The sequence below is a fragment of the Chenopodium quinoa genome, unplaced genomic scaffold (assembly GCF_001683475.1).
Source record: "Chenopodium quinoa cultivar QQ74 unplaced genomic scaffold, ASM168347v1, whole genome shotgun sequence".
Classification (NCBI taxonomy): domain Eukaryota; kingdom Viridiplantae; phylum Streptophyta; class Magnoliopsida; order Caryophyllales; family Amaranthaceae; genus Chenopodium; species Chenopodium quinoa.
Window position 1 is genome coordinate 2,920,425 of NW_018745281.1, and position 13,704 is coordinate 2,934,128.

General features: G+C 32.7%; 1 long non-coding RNA gene across 2 annotated transcripts; it reads right to left on the reverse strand.

Annotated features, from left to right (window-relative positions):
• Positions 1-9,409: 9,409 nt before the first annotated feature.
• On the reverse strand, positions 9,410-12,126 carry LOC110711700. 2 transcript variants are annotated; one of them, XR_002509408.1, is made up of 5 exons: positions 12,019-12,126; positions 11,719-11,732; positions 11,437-11,513; positions 11,272-11,351; positions 9,410-11,082 (listed from the first exon to the last, which is right to left on the reverse strand). It is a non-coding gene; the product is annotated as an uncharacterized LOC110711700 (long non-coding RNA). The 2 variants fall into 2 exon arrangements; XR_002509409.1 differs by lacking the exon at positions 11,719-11,732.
• Positions 12,127-13,704: the final 1,578 nt, after the last annotated feature.

Consider the following 13,704-nt stretch of genomic DNA (forward strand, 5'->3'; position numbering starts at 1 on the left):
AATAACACTATAATATGATGATGTGTCATGTTATAATTGGTCAATTTTTAATTTATTTTTAAAAGCCTAAATGTACTATACATGTGTGTATAATTGTAAATATATGTATTTTTTTAAAGAATACGTAATTATAGTTTTTAAAAATCTATTCTTATCTTTATAAAATTATTTTCAAAAATTAAATTATAATTAAAATTTAAAAAATAAAAAATCATCATTGTTCTTCATTCATGATCTTAAATTAATTAACCACCCCCAAAATCTAGTATAATCTATTCGAAACTCAGACCAAAATTCGGTCCAAAGATCGGATTTATTGGGTTTCGAATTGAATTTGCTTCCATGATCTGTATACAAATTTCGTTTTAGGTTTGATTGATAATTTTGATTTATGTAAAAATCAAGTTTTTTGATAGTTTTGAGGATGAAAATAGCCTTAGGTGCGTGTATTATGATGATCTAAAACACAGATCTTTCAATTTTTATTAACAATCAATGGATCATGAGGGTGTGCTCTGCAATTTAGAGTTCGATTTTTTTTTTCGCAAATCTGTTTGATCTGGAATCGAGATCTGCAATTTTTTTAATCTGTTTGTGGTTAGGTAATTACCTAACCCACAAAGAAGTTAGAGAAAACTTAATTACATTTATCGGATCAAACAGGGGTTGCGAACAAAAAAAAAAATGCGACCACATCATCTTCTACACACTTGATACTCCTTGTTCTTTGACAAAGTTGCACAATTTGAGTCCACATAAATCATATTTTCGAACCACTCAAAGCAGAATTCGCCCTTTGCAAATACTTATAAATGAGATTGTTGTTGAGATTTTTTTATGAACAAAAACCTAAAATAAAAAACTACAAAAAACAAAATGCAAAAACACAATTTGTTTTTGAATTTTAACCCGATTTTAGTCTGGATTTACAAATTTATCAACAACTAACACTGATTTTGGGGATGGGGGGCTAATCTATGACATGATTGATGAACATTGATGAACAATATGAACAATTTTTATTTTTTGATTTTTAATTATGATTATAAGTTCGAAAATTTATTAATATTATAAAATAGATTTTCATAATTTGTAATTATGTATTTATTAAAAAAATACATGTATTAAAAAGGATACATAAGAAAATAAAATTTTAATATATTGTGAATATTAAAAATAATTCAAAATAAAAACAAAAATATTAAATACAGGCCAATTAGATTTTGCCACGTTAGCAAATTATGTTGTCATTTTTAAAGAATGACATTGTAGAAATTTCACTCATTGATACTAAGAAGCATTTTTGGGCCTTTTATGATATAAAATAGTTAGGCGTAATTTTCCATCCTAATACAAGTATTAGCTAAGTGAGCCATAAGAATATTGAGGGATTACGCTTATTCTCGAGTTTGCAACATCTATCCACAACAAGGTCAAGGTGTATGTATTGGGCCAATTGAGGTACATGGCAAATTTTGCAATAGTAAATGTTGACATTTTTGGCTCTTAGTAATCAAAAAGAAAGAAAAAACATTGATGTTTTTGGCTTATTCTTTGGAATTACAATGACAAAATGCATGTTAGCTTATAGGGAATACTTTCTATATAATTCTCGTCTGTCTCCATTTAGATTCTGGCATTATATTTCATATATTTGTCAGCTTCTATAAACTGAGGTTTTGTAATTTTCTTCAATCATTATATATATTAATAATGTGGCTTCTATTATTCACCTGAAAAGGTTTTAGAAGTAAGTTAAGCCTAAGATGTGTGATTTAATTAATTTTGACTCATCTAAATTTATCTTATCTGAGCATATTTTGTTAATACTAATAAGTTGAACATATAATACATTCTTAATTCTAAATGAATGTTAAACAACTTATATGCCTACAATCTTGAGTGAGCGTGAGCAATCCAACAAGGAGGAGTAAATTTGATCCACTTACAAGCTTATACTCTATAGAAAATTTCATCCCAAAACAACTGATAAATAAAGGAGTAAGTACTCAACCTTATAAAACACTCGCTTGTAATAGTTTTCTCTACTCTTCACCAACGTGGGACAATTACATATGGACATCAAACATAATTCATGATCTGATGATTTCAATAATTATTGGTTTTTACCAATATGCCAAATTTCCCACCTCCATATGGTGGGTGACATCAATTTTTGTCTCACCGTATGTGGAACAAAAAAAAATTCGCCCATAAAAAATTTTGGTAGGTTTTTCTTTAAAAAATTGGTAAGCTTTCATTCAACAATTATTTTCTTCCATTTACTACAAGCAAACATTTATAATTTAAAGACATTTTAGGTATTATATGTGTACACCACTGCTCTACATCACTCATTGACTTATATAATAGAGATTTATTATATTATTTTATTTCTACAATTTCTCACAAATATTAATAAGTTATTCCATATATTAGCTTTCTAAGCTAAAATGTTATTAATATCCTGTGCATTAGCACGACGGTACGAGATGCCTTTTAGTTTAATTATAATGTTTAAAAGAATCAATTTGATTTTATTGAATATCTTATGATAACAAGTTTACAAGTACACATAAAAATGTAAATTCATGTATAAACATATAATACGTGAAATGAATAATTTTAGAATAAAGAATCAAATTAAAATACAATGTGAATTAGATGGTAGCCCATGCAATCAGATTCTTTACCCTTTCCCTCACCCTCACCCTCACCCTCACTCTCACTCTCAAATTCTCAATCTATCGTTTGTGTATTTAAAGCTATTGTTTGGTAGTTTTGGGTTGTGTGACATGGTGGGCTTTTTACCTCCTTTGGTTTTGGGCTATATCACATGGTGGGCTTTTGGCAGCCTTTTTTATGATATGGGCTGGGCCAAACACATTAAAAAGTGTACCAAAGCTAAAGTCAAAAAAATAATTTTTGGCAAGTCAAGTTAAAAAAAAAAAAAAGGAAAAGAATTGACCAAGTTTAATTCACAACTAGAACAAATACTCTATATTAATTACTCCTTACTTCAAGCAAGTTTAGTTAAGCTCAATAAAAAAAAAAAAAAAAAAAAAATTCAAATTCAGTTCACGGCTAATAATTAAGTTTAGATCAAAAATTCAAATGAAAATAATGCAAGCGATTATGTTTAACTTCACAATCAACAGGATACACACAGGTTAACGCTTCAAAGTATAGAGGAAGAAGATAAGGAAATCCCTTACACCCAAACATATGTAGATGATGAGGCGTGAATTTGTAATCTCAAAATGAGATAGTGAGTTTCCTACCAAGTATCAACTCTACCAAACTGGTTACTTTCCTAGTTAGTTATTGTCTAGCTATGAATTAAACCCATATTTTATACAAATTAAAGTATTTGGATAGTATATGGCAATTTAAGGCTCAAGAAGTCAAAGTTGTAGGCCACTGCACTAAAATCAATAGCTTTGAACTTGGGACCAATTTTTAACTAAATACTTCATCTATTCCACAAAATTGTAATAAGGATAAAATTACGCATTTTAAAGCACATTTAAATGTTAAGTATCTATAATTATATAACAGTAAAAATTAAAAAAAAATTGATATTGTGAAAGTATTTACGAGACGAATCTAATAAGACCCCCATGACTATATTTTACTTTACGTATAAATCATAATGTGTGGTCAAACAAGCGTGATGAATAATGTAAAAGTTCAGTTGTTGCAAATTACTAGAGCGGAGGAAATAATAAATAGAGAACTTACCAGTTAATATTACTAATGTTTCGTACTCCTATGTAATTATGTAAATGTTTACATCAATGTTGTGACCTTGTGAAATTGTAAATTAAATTTAAAACTAATAAAGCTTAGATATGCTACTCAAATGGGCTAATTCATTATAATAAAATTTTAAAAGTAAGGGAAGGAAAAAATGAAGGTCTAACAAAAGGTTGTTAAAATTAGGAAATTTTGGATTTTAACACCAGAAGAAAGAAAAAAAAAAAAAAAGGATTGAAAATGGTTTTTAACACCTCCAAAAAAAAAATTTACTTTAACACCAGAAAAAAAATTTAAAAAATGGATTTTACCAACAGTTAACGGTCTCCGTCCTAAAAACCCGTTAAGTGGGGTCCACAGTGACACGTGTCACTATTTTTATTTGTTTTAAAAAAAATTAAAATTCCTAAAACTACCCAGCCACCCCAGACCCACCACCGCCACCTTCTTCTCCACCCTCACCCAGCGCAGCCGCCGGCGCATCCCTTCCCCCTCCCTTTACCAGACCCACCTGAACCCCCACTCCCTTTCCCCTAGCCGTAACTCGCCCCATCATCACCAAACGCCCAAACCGCAACCCTCCGTCCCCAAAAATGGCCACGAATTCGCCCACTTATGGCTGAAATTGGCTGGTTTTGGGGCTAAGTGGCCTTAACCGGCCGATTTCGGACATTAATGGGCGAATTTGTGGTCGTTTATGGAGAAGGACGGCTACGGTTAGGTGGTTTTGGGCTGCGGGAAAGGGAAGGGGGGTTCAGGCGGGTCGGGTTTAGGCTGGGGGAGTGGATACGCTGATGATGGGCCGGCGGGTGGTGTCTGCGCTTGGCTGAGGCGAAGAAGAGGGCGTCATTGGTGGGCCTGGGTAGTTTTAGGTTTTTTTTTAAAAAAAAAATTATATTTTTGCTCTTTTTTTTGGCCAATAACAATGCGACAAGTGGCTTTATGCCCTACTTAACGAATTCTTGGACGGAATTAGTTAAGTGGTGGTAAAATCAAATATTTAAATTTTTTTTGGTGTTAAAATAATTTTTTTTTTTGGTTGGTTAAAACCATTTTCGGAATATTTTGGTGTTAAAATCCAATGTTTCCTTAAAGTTATTTCCAAATAAAAAAAATAATGAATTTGTTTCTCCCACGCTACAATATGAAATTAGAAATAAAAAGTTAGGTTTTTTTTGGAATTTAATTTGCTAAGAATTGCCCCCTAAATAAAAATAAGGAAATTTTAGAAAATAACACCACAAAATTCTCAAAAATTGGATTATAACACCACAAAATCTCAAACTTTTATTATTACACCACAAAAAAACCCAAAAATTGAATTTCAACACCACTTAACGGATTCTTGGATGGAATCCGTTAGTGGGACCCACTCTGGACACGTGTCAATAAGGCATTGGTTTATAAAAGAAAAGGAAAAAAAATTTAAAAAAAAGAAAAAAACCTAAAACCCTAACCCAGCCCCATAACAGATGCTGGTGGTGGGGATGGGCTAGGTTAGGGTTTAGGTTTTTTTACTTTTATTTTTCTTTTTATTTTTATTTATCTTTTTTTTTATCAACCAATGTCTTATTGACATGTGTTTAAAGTGGGCTCCACTAACGGATTCCATCCAAGAATCCGTTAAGTGGTGATGAAATCCAATTTTTTGATTTTTTTTTTTTTTTTTTTTTTGTGGTGTTATAATAAAAGTTTGAGATTTTGTGGTGTTATAATCCAATTTTTGAGAAATTTGTTATGTTATTTTCTAAAAATAATACGGAGTAATAAAAAAAATAAAATAAAATAAAACCCTTTGTTCTATCATTAGATTTGTTATTAGTAAGTCTGAGTAGTTCGTGAACTATTTGAGGTTGAATTGGCCCAAAATTTTAGGAGCTTGTCCAAGTTAATATCCTATATAAACATAGGATTATCAATATCACCCTCAAATCTGACGTGGATGAGCTGGCCCCAAAGCTAAAATATTATTACCGTCAAGTAAGAAGAGTGGCCGCCGGCGCCGAAGTGCGCGTTGGTCACTGGTGGGGGTGGGGGGCAAGGGGTTGGTTGGCATGATGGTGGTGGTGCGGTGGGGAGGGTGGCTGGGTTTGGGTTTTTTTTTTAATTTTTTTTAACTTTTTTGTTAGTTAAATAAAAATAAAAATGAACCAATTATAATACGCCACGTGGCATAATTACCCTTAATGACTAATAGAGTTAATGTTTGTTAGTCATTTGGGCATTTGGTGATAAACTCTAGGGCATATGGTGAATTTGAAAATTTTCATTGATAGATGGTGAATAAAAAAATAACTCAATGGTATTTGGTGAAAAATCCAAAAAAAATTAAACAAAAATTAGTGAAAAGGTAAAAAATGAGTTTTATGGTAATTTATGATTGGAAATTTGGAATTTAATTAGGCTTAACAAAGATAACTCGGGCCTCAATTCAGGGTCGAATAAAAGTGTAAAAAGCATGTGTTAGATTTCGGAAAACTCCTCAATGTGGAGTGTGTACCATTGATTAATATATATAGAGTTTTTACAAGACTAGTCCTAATCACGTTAGGAAACCCAGTACGATAAGGATACAAGCTATATACAAATATTATCCTAATCTGAGACAAATAGTATCATGATTATAATATCTATCACACCCTCGCAGTCATAGCGCGAGGAGGTCGTACAGACGTACGCTAAGACTAGATCTGAAAGCCAAAAATAAGTCTCGAGGAAGGCCTTTCGTGAAAATGTCTAGAAAATGATACTTGGAAGGAACATGTAGAACTCGAACTTGTCCTAAAGCAACCTTTTCTCGAACAAAATGAATACCCATCTCCAAATGTTTGGTGCATTAGTGTTGAACCGGATTACTAGAAAGATAGATAGCACTAACATTATCATAATATACTATCGTAGCCTGTTGAAAAGGACAATGTAACTCAAGTACAAGATTACGAAGCCAACAAGCCTCTGAGACAACATTTGCGACGCCTCGATATTCTGCTTCTGCACTCGATTCAGATAAAGTAGGTTGACACTTAGATGACCAAGAAACGAGGTTGTCCCTAAGAAAGCATCAATAACCCGATGTGGAATGACGGGTGTCGGGACAACCTCCCTAGTCAGCGTCAGTGTAAGTAATCAAATGATGAGAAGAAGACGGATATAAATGTAAACCATGATCAATGGTACCCTGAACATAGCGCAGAATGTGCTTCAAAGCATCATAATGAGATTCCCTAGGATCATGCATAAAAAGACACACCTGTTGCACCGCATAGGTAATATTTGTCCTGGTGAAAGTAAGATACTGAAGAGCACCTGCAGACTGAGATACAGAGTAGGATCCCGAAAAGGTGGTCCTGCGTTTGCACTAAGTTTAGAACTAGTGTCAACTAGAGTAGTTTTAGGTTTACAAGAGCCCATACCTGCACGTTCTAAAATCTCGTGTGCATACTTTTGCTGAGAAAGTAGCGAATAAGAAGGAGTACAGGTCACCGCAATCCCCAAGAATTAACTCAAAGGGCCCAAATCAGACATAAGAAATTCAGTTTGCAACCGAGATATGATCCTCTCACGCAACCTGTCAGAAAAGGTAGCTAATATAATATCATCAACAGAAGCAAATATGCCATATCATCACCCTGCCAGAAAGTAAAAAGAGTGTTGTCACTTTTGGTAATGACAAAACCCAATTTGATCAGCAAGTTCGCGAAGTGCTGGTACCAAGCTCTGGGAGTTTATTTCAAACCATAGAGAGCCTTGCGGAGCCGACATACATAAGAGGGTGCTCTCCGATCAACAAAACCTGGAGGTTGATGCATATAAACAGTTTCCTGCAAATCACCATGTCGAAAGACATTTTTGACATCTAATTGATGAATCGACCACTTTTTAGCCATAGCTAAATTTAGAACAGTACGAACACTGGCTGGTTTAACTACCGGACTGAAAGTCTCATCACAATCCACACCAACTTCCCGCGACCTGCCATCACATACAAGACGAGCTTTGTGCCTTTCAAGGTCACCATTAGACTTGAATTTGTGTTTAAATAGCCATATACAATTAACAATATTCACTCCCGTAGGCCTAGACACCAAATCACATGTCCCTGTTTTAATCAAAGCACTATACCCATCATACATCGCCACATTCCAATCATGGTCAGTTAAAACTTGTTTATAAGACTTTGGAAGAGGTGGACCCGAGGTATTGACGGACAAGTTCAAAGAATATTTCGGGTTAGGCTTGAAGATACCCCTTTACTACGGGTGACTCTAGGGGAGGGAGGGGGTGCCTGGTGTAATACCCCGTATTTTTAATGTATTATATATATATATATATATATATATTTTGGGCCAAATTATTTAATTATGCGATTTAAATTAATTAAGTTCTATTTTTGGTCAAAGGTTACAAAACAATTTGACTTGATGGAAGTATCATATGTTAAATATATTTGGCATATATATTCCACAAAAAAAATATAGTCCATGTCCATTTAATTAACCCAATAATCTTACTTATATACTTGGGCCTCATACTTTATCACTCATGCCCATCATTCTTATATGCTCAAAACCTATCCTAACATACTCTACACTATAAATACTTCATTTATCCCCAAAATTTTCCCATCCAAAAGTCAATAAGTCAAAGGTTAGCTTTTCTCCTTATTTTTCCTTTTCTTTTCTTTCCTTTTTCCTCATTTTTTTTTGCCCTTTTCTTCTTTCTTTTCTTTTGGCCACCTTCCCGTGAAAATCCATGAATGGGATTTTGTGAGTGGAATTCTAATTCCACTTGTTGATGTGTGCCACATCATCCAGTCGAAGTCGGCGACCACCAGCCGGCAAACTCCCCGACCACCTTCTGTCGGCGCCGAGCTGCTGCCGCCAGCCACCCCGTCGTGGTCTTCTCTTTTCTCCTCCCTCCTCTTTTACTTTAATTATTTGATTATTACAATTATGGGTTTTGATTTTTAATTGTTCCAATCATGTGTAATTAGTCTTATTATCATGTTTTGAATTCTTATAATCATAAAATTCGGATTTCATGAAGGGTTATAATTTTTCAGATTTCATAAAATTACAAGTTAGGATTTTAATTTATTAAAGACTAGATTTTTAGGGTTCTTAAATAAATTAATTTGGGGCTTTTATATGTAGAAAAACTGCTATTTGTAACTGACGAAATTGACTTTTAGTAACTGGCATTGTTAATTGCTATTGCCACCATTACAACTAGTGAAAATAATTCGTAACTGGCTAATGTTAGTTACTAATAATGTACTATTCGTAATTGGCTTAACCTAATGCCAGTTACAAATAGTCTATTTTCAAATTTAGAAAGCATACTATTCGTAACTGGTGTTAAGTTACGCCGATTACAAATAGAGTATTATTTGTAACTGGCATAGCTTAATGCCAATTACGAATAGTTTTTTTAAAAAAAATAAATAAAATGGAAGCAGTAGCAAATTCCTCTATTGCCACCACCCGTACACTACATTTATTTCAATGTGAAGACCATAAATTATTAACAAACTTTTATAAAATACAATGATTATCAATCTAATAAGGCCAAATTTAAGCAGCATCTACATATACATCAACTCTAAAATAATACTGAATTGATGTACCTGTAATTACAAATATGTCTCTCACAATTCACAATAAATAATACTATATAACTAAAAAAGCTAGTTAGTTAAATGATACAATGGTCAACCTTCAAATTTTGACGATTTTATTCTGTCTGCTTCAAATTATTTTCAACTGTAAAGGACATGTCATCCTAAAAGAATAGATTGATAAGAGATGTATAATAAACTAAACAAAATATATAGAATGTCTTGTAGAAATCATCCACTTGTAAGCTTGTTCACCCTTTTGAAGGTGCTGGTAGAATAAGCTTGAAATATTATTGACTACCTGCTAAATGGTTACCTCATAGACCAATCTCAAAGAATCTTAGCTCACGGGAAATCTTGCAAAGTTCCAACAATAAAAACAAATTGATTTCTCAACTTTTTGAATCTTCAAAAATTACAAGGCCAATGCAGGGAACTATAAAATGAAATTAATCAAGTTGGATGGGAGGGAGGGAACTCCACAGATGCATCCAATAAAGACTACACATAATAAGTTCTACCAAGAGCTACAATGATAAGGAATTTGAGAGCCTAACCCCAAGAGGATTCACCTCAGTAAGAGAAAATTATTGAAATAAGAAAGATGCAACATAAAACTATACAAGTATATGCTCCAAATGATAGGATCTATCCATCAAACAAAAAAAAGAAGAATGATGGGACTAACCTCAATATCTCAAGATATAGAGCACAAAGTATCCTATGAAACCATCATATCACTTTCTATTAATTCAAGAGGGAAAATAGGTACCAAATTTTTTTATAAGAAATTCCTGTGTAGAACAGAGGAAAGCAATACAGTATTAGGAATTTAATGTACATACTCATAATCTCTGTGCCTTTTAGTCGATAGAAATTAATCGTGCTGTACACTAATATTGATAAATCTAAATTGTTTTTTCTGCGACAATAAGGAAAAAGAAATTTGTGCAATGCAATCACCAGACCAATCTGAAAACTTAAGTTCAATTTGTCTATAGCTTCAACTAATCTCTACACTCGACAACACAATTTCTTTGCCTCTCCACATGAGCAGGTGTAGGAGTTCAAGTATGCACTACGCTTATTTGGTGGAAAAAAGTTTTCTGTATAGTGATCAAATAACAAAACAAACTAACGCTTATTTGGTGGAAAAAAGTTTTCTGTATAGTGATCAAATAGTGATAAATTAACACATATTATATTAAGAGCAGACATACAATGAGTATATAGTTATAACTTAACCCATTTTATATTAGTAGCATACAGATAGCAATTAGATACTATGCATTGTACATAGTAGCTAATGAGAATTTTACATGTAGGAGGCACTCACCATTCTTAATCTTACGTAGTGTAGAAACAGAATATCCAATTCAGTAGACATTAGTTTCTCATAATACTAGTATCCAATTTAGATAATAATTTAAGAGATTGTGACTTTAATACTAATAGATAATGATGTTAAGCAAAGACAAAGAAGGAAGACGAGCTTACTCACAGGAATGTGCAAGTTGGCTAGTGTCTCCAGATTGGAGACACATCAAGTCAGATGTTTACAATGATCATAACTAGCAAGCTTAAGTTAACAAAATGGCTATACATTAGCCTGTATAATTGCTCCATTAGCACAACTAAAGCAATCTGATGATTCAATACCAATGACCGAATGACGATAGCTTTATTGATTCCATGACCATATGCCCCACCTGTATATGCAAAATTCTTCACGTTTTCAGTCACATGCACTAAATCATATATGAAAATTACAACCAGAAATCACAAGAACTAATAGGAAATCAATTTTCTATAAAATTTCAAACATAAAAAGGAAAATAAAAAATAAAACTCAAACATATCAAAATCCACTTCGATATTATTGGATAATGAATACTCACCACGAGAATTAACAAATATCAACAAGTGGGTTTAAGTGATCAAATTGAAGTTGAGAAAGCATATCCTTTTCACAATAAAGCTGAATGAATTGAAGAAAAAAAATTGAGTATGCAAATTGTTTGCTGTTACAGAAATAGCGAGTAAAATAATGAAGAGTAGAAAACCTGGATAGTTCCAGAATCATGTTGCAGTGTGAAAAAGGTGACCTTTCCGAAAGCAGTCATGGATCGACGTTTCTTCTCTAAACAGGAACAAGAACATTATTATTAGTCTAGCTTAAATTCATAATTATTTCTCTAACAAAACATGAGCATTTTCCAATTATTTTGAATTTTGTTTCCCTTAAAATAGTGATAATTAAATAATTGTCAAATTTCTCACAGAAGTATAAAATCAAACACACAATATCACAATCAAAGATTTTTCCCAGAATTGAAAAGCTATACCGAATCTTCCAGCCCTGCAAATTATAAAACAAGACATCGGTTTAGAAATTACAAAAATCAATTTCTCTCTTGCGCTCGAAACTATCGCCACCCAGATCCTCAAAAGTGGATGTTCTTTGATTCCAGATTACTCTGAAACCCGAGTTTGCAACTCATAGTTATAAAACCCCAAAACTTCCATTAAATTAAATTAACAAACAAAAGAACAAACCCTAGAAATCTTTTTAGTTCTTTTATTTTATCAAATAATCGCTATAATTAATCAAAAATTCATAAATTAGGAGGAGATCGAGAGAATACCTTACGGAATTCTTGATGAATAAGCTTCTGTACTAATTTCCCAAAAGAAAAAAAAGAAGTGAAATTAGTAACCGGCCTAAATAAAGTCCATTACAAGTAATATGGTCAATAATGTTTGACTTATTATTTGTAACTGTGGCCTTCTTTATTTTAAGTAGTAGTAGTTGGTCGGCCTATCATTGACCTACTACTTGTAACTGACCTTTGTTATGCCGGTTACTAATACTATTTTATTTGTAACCATCACTATCCATGTCAGTTACTAATACTCTTGTTGTAACTATCGTAAATTAAGCAAGTTACAAATAGAGGGTTACAAATAGCAATTTTTCTACTAGTGTATCTAGTGATTCTATGGATTAATTAAGCATAAAAGTGATGTTTTGATGAAGTTTTGAAGGGTTTTTAATTAATCTATAATGCTTGAATTTTGCCTAAAATACTATTTTTGGTGTTTTATGAAAAGGGTGTAATTACCCATTAAAGAGGAGTTTAATTAAGGGTTTTTAAATAATTTTCAGATTATTTTGAGTGACTTAAATTGAGTTTAAGTTGCTGGAAATGGTGTATACTAGGGTAATTAATATAGGGTTATTGTCCTTTTATGTAGGAGACTTGGTTCGAGAAGTGTTGTAGTGTATTCGGCCACTTTAAGGGCTTAATTGAGGTACGTTCGTGTATTCGGCCACTTTAAGGGCTTAATTGAGGTGCGTTCGTGTATTCGGTAATTATTTAAGTGTGTAGAAGCATACTAGGTTTTGTTTAATTAATTCCAAGGTAGCATCATGATAGGTATTGGTTGGAATTGTTGGGATTGATTTGGTGATTGATTTGTGACGTATGAATTATTTGAGGTGAATTATTGATTGGAATTAATTATGTTTGCATGTTGATTATGAACCATACTTGTATTATTGGCATGATTGAGAGCATGTTAAATTAAACTAAATGTTTAATTGAGTTTGGAGTATTGAAAGAGAATTTTATTATGATTCATATAATTTTTATTGATGCTATAAGCATGGTAAAGTAGTGTAGGGAATTTTTCAAAACTCAACTTTTTGAGCCCCACTATGATCATGCTTTTAGGCTTGGTGGCGTCCAAAGGGAAGGAAGCTAGAGATAAAAGAGTCGTCAACAAGTTTTAGGAACTTGTAAACCGTTCACAGGTGTGAATGTTACACCCCATTCATTATCACGGAGATCGCTAACTCCATAGTGGTCCGCAACCATGACTGGATATTCGGGGATGACGGTACGAATGCAACCTAAAAGAGATTGAACCCGCCCTAAATCGGCCTCTACTTAATTCTTATGATATTCATGTGCGCTTTCCCGATCATTATACATACATCAAATTAGCCCTAAGCATATTTAATCTACGTTGGTTGATTATTAATGCACAAATAAATCTATCATTGGTGATCATTTGAATTAAAATCATATTAACCAAAATCTAATTATTAATTATCTTATTAGACGTGATTTCAAGTACAAATCTCCTTTGAACCTACAAGAAAGGGCGTGATCAAGCAATAACAATCAACTATGAATAATCAAGCAATGTATAATTGACACAACAATCATAATCATAATAATACCATCAAAACATCGTTAGCAAGATCCTAGACATAATACTAAACGGATTAATAACAAATCCTAGCATGTCACTAATAAAAGTCATAA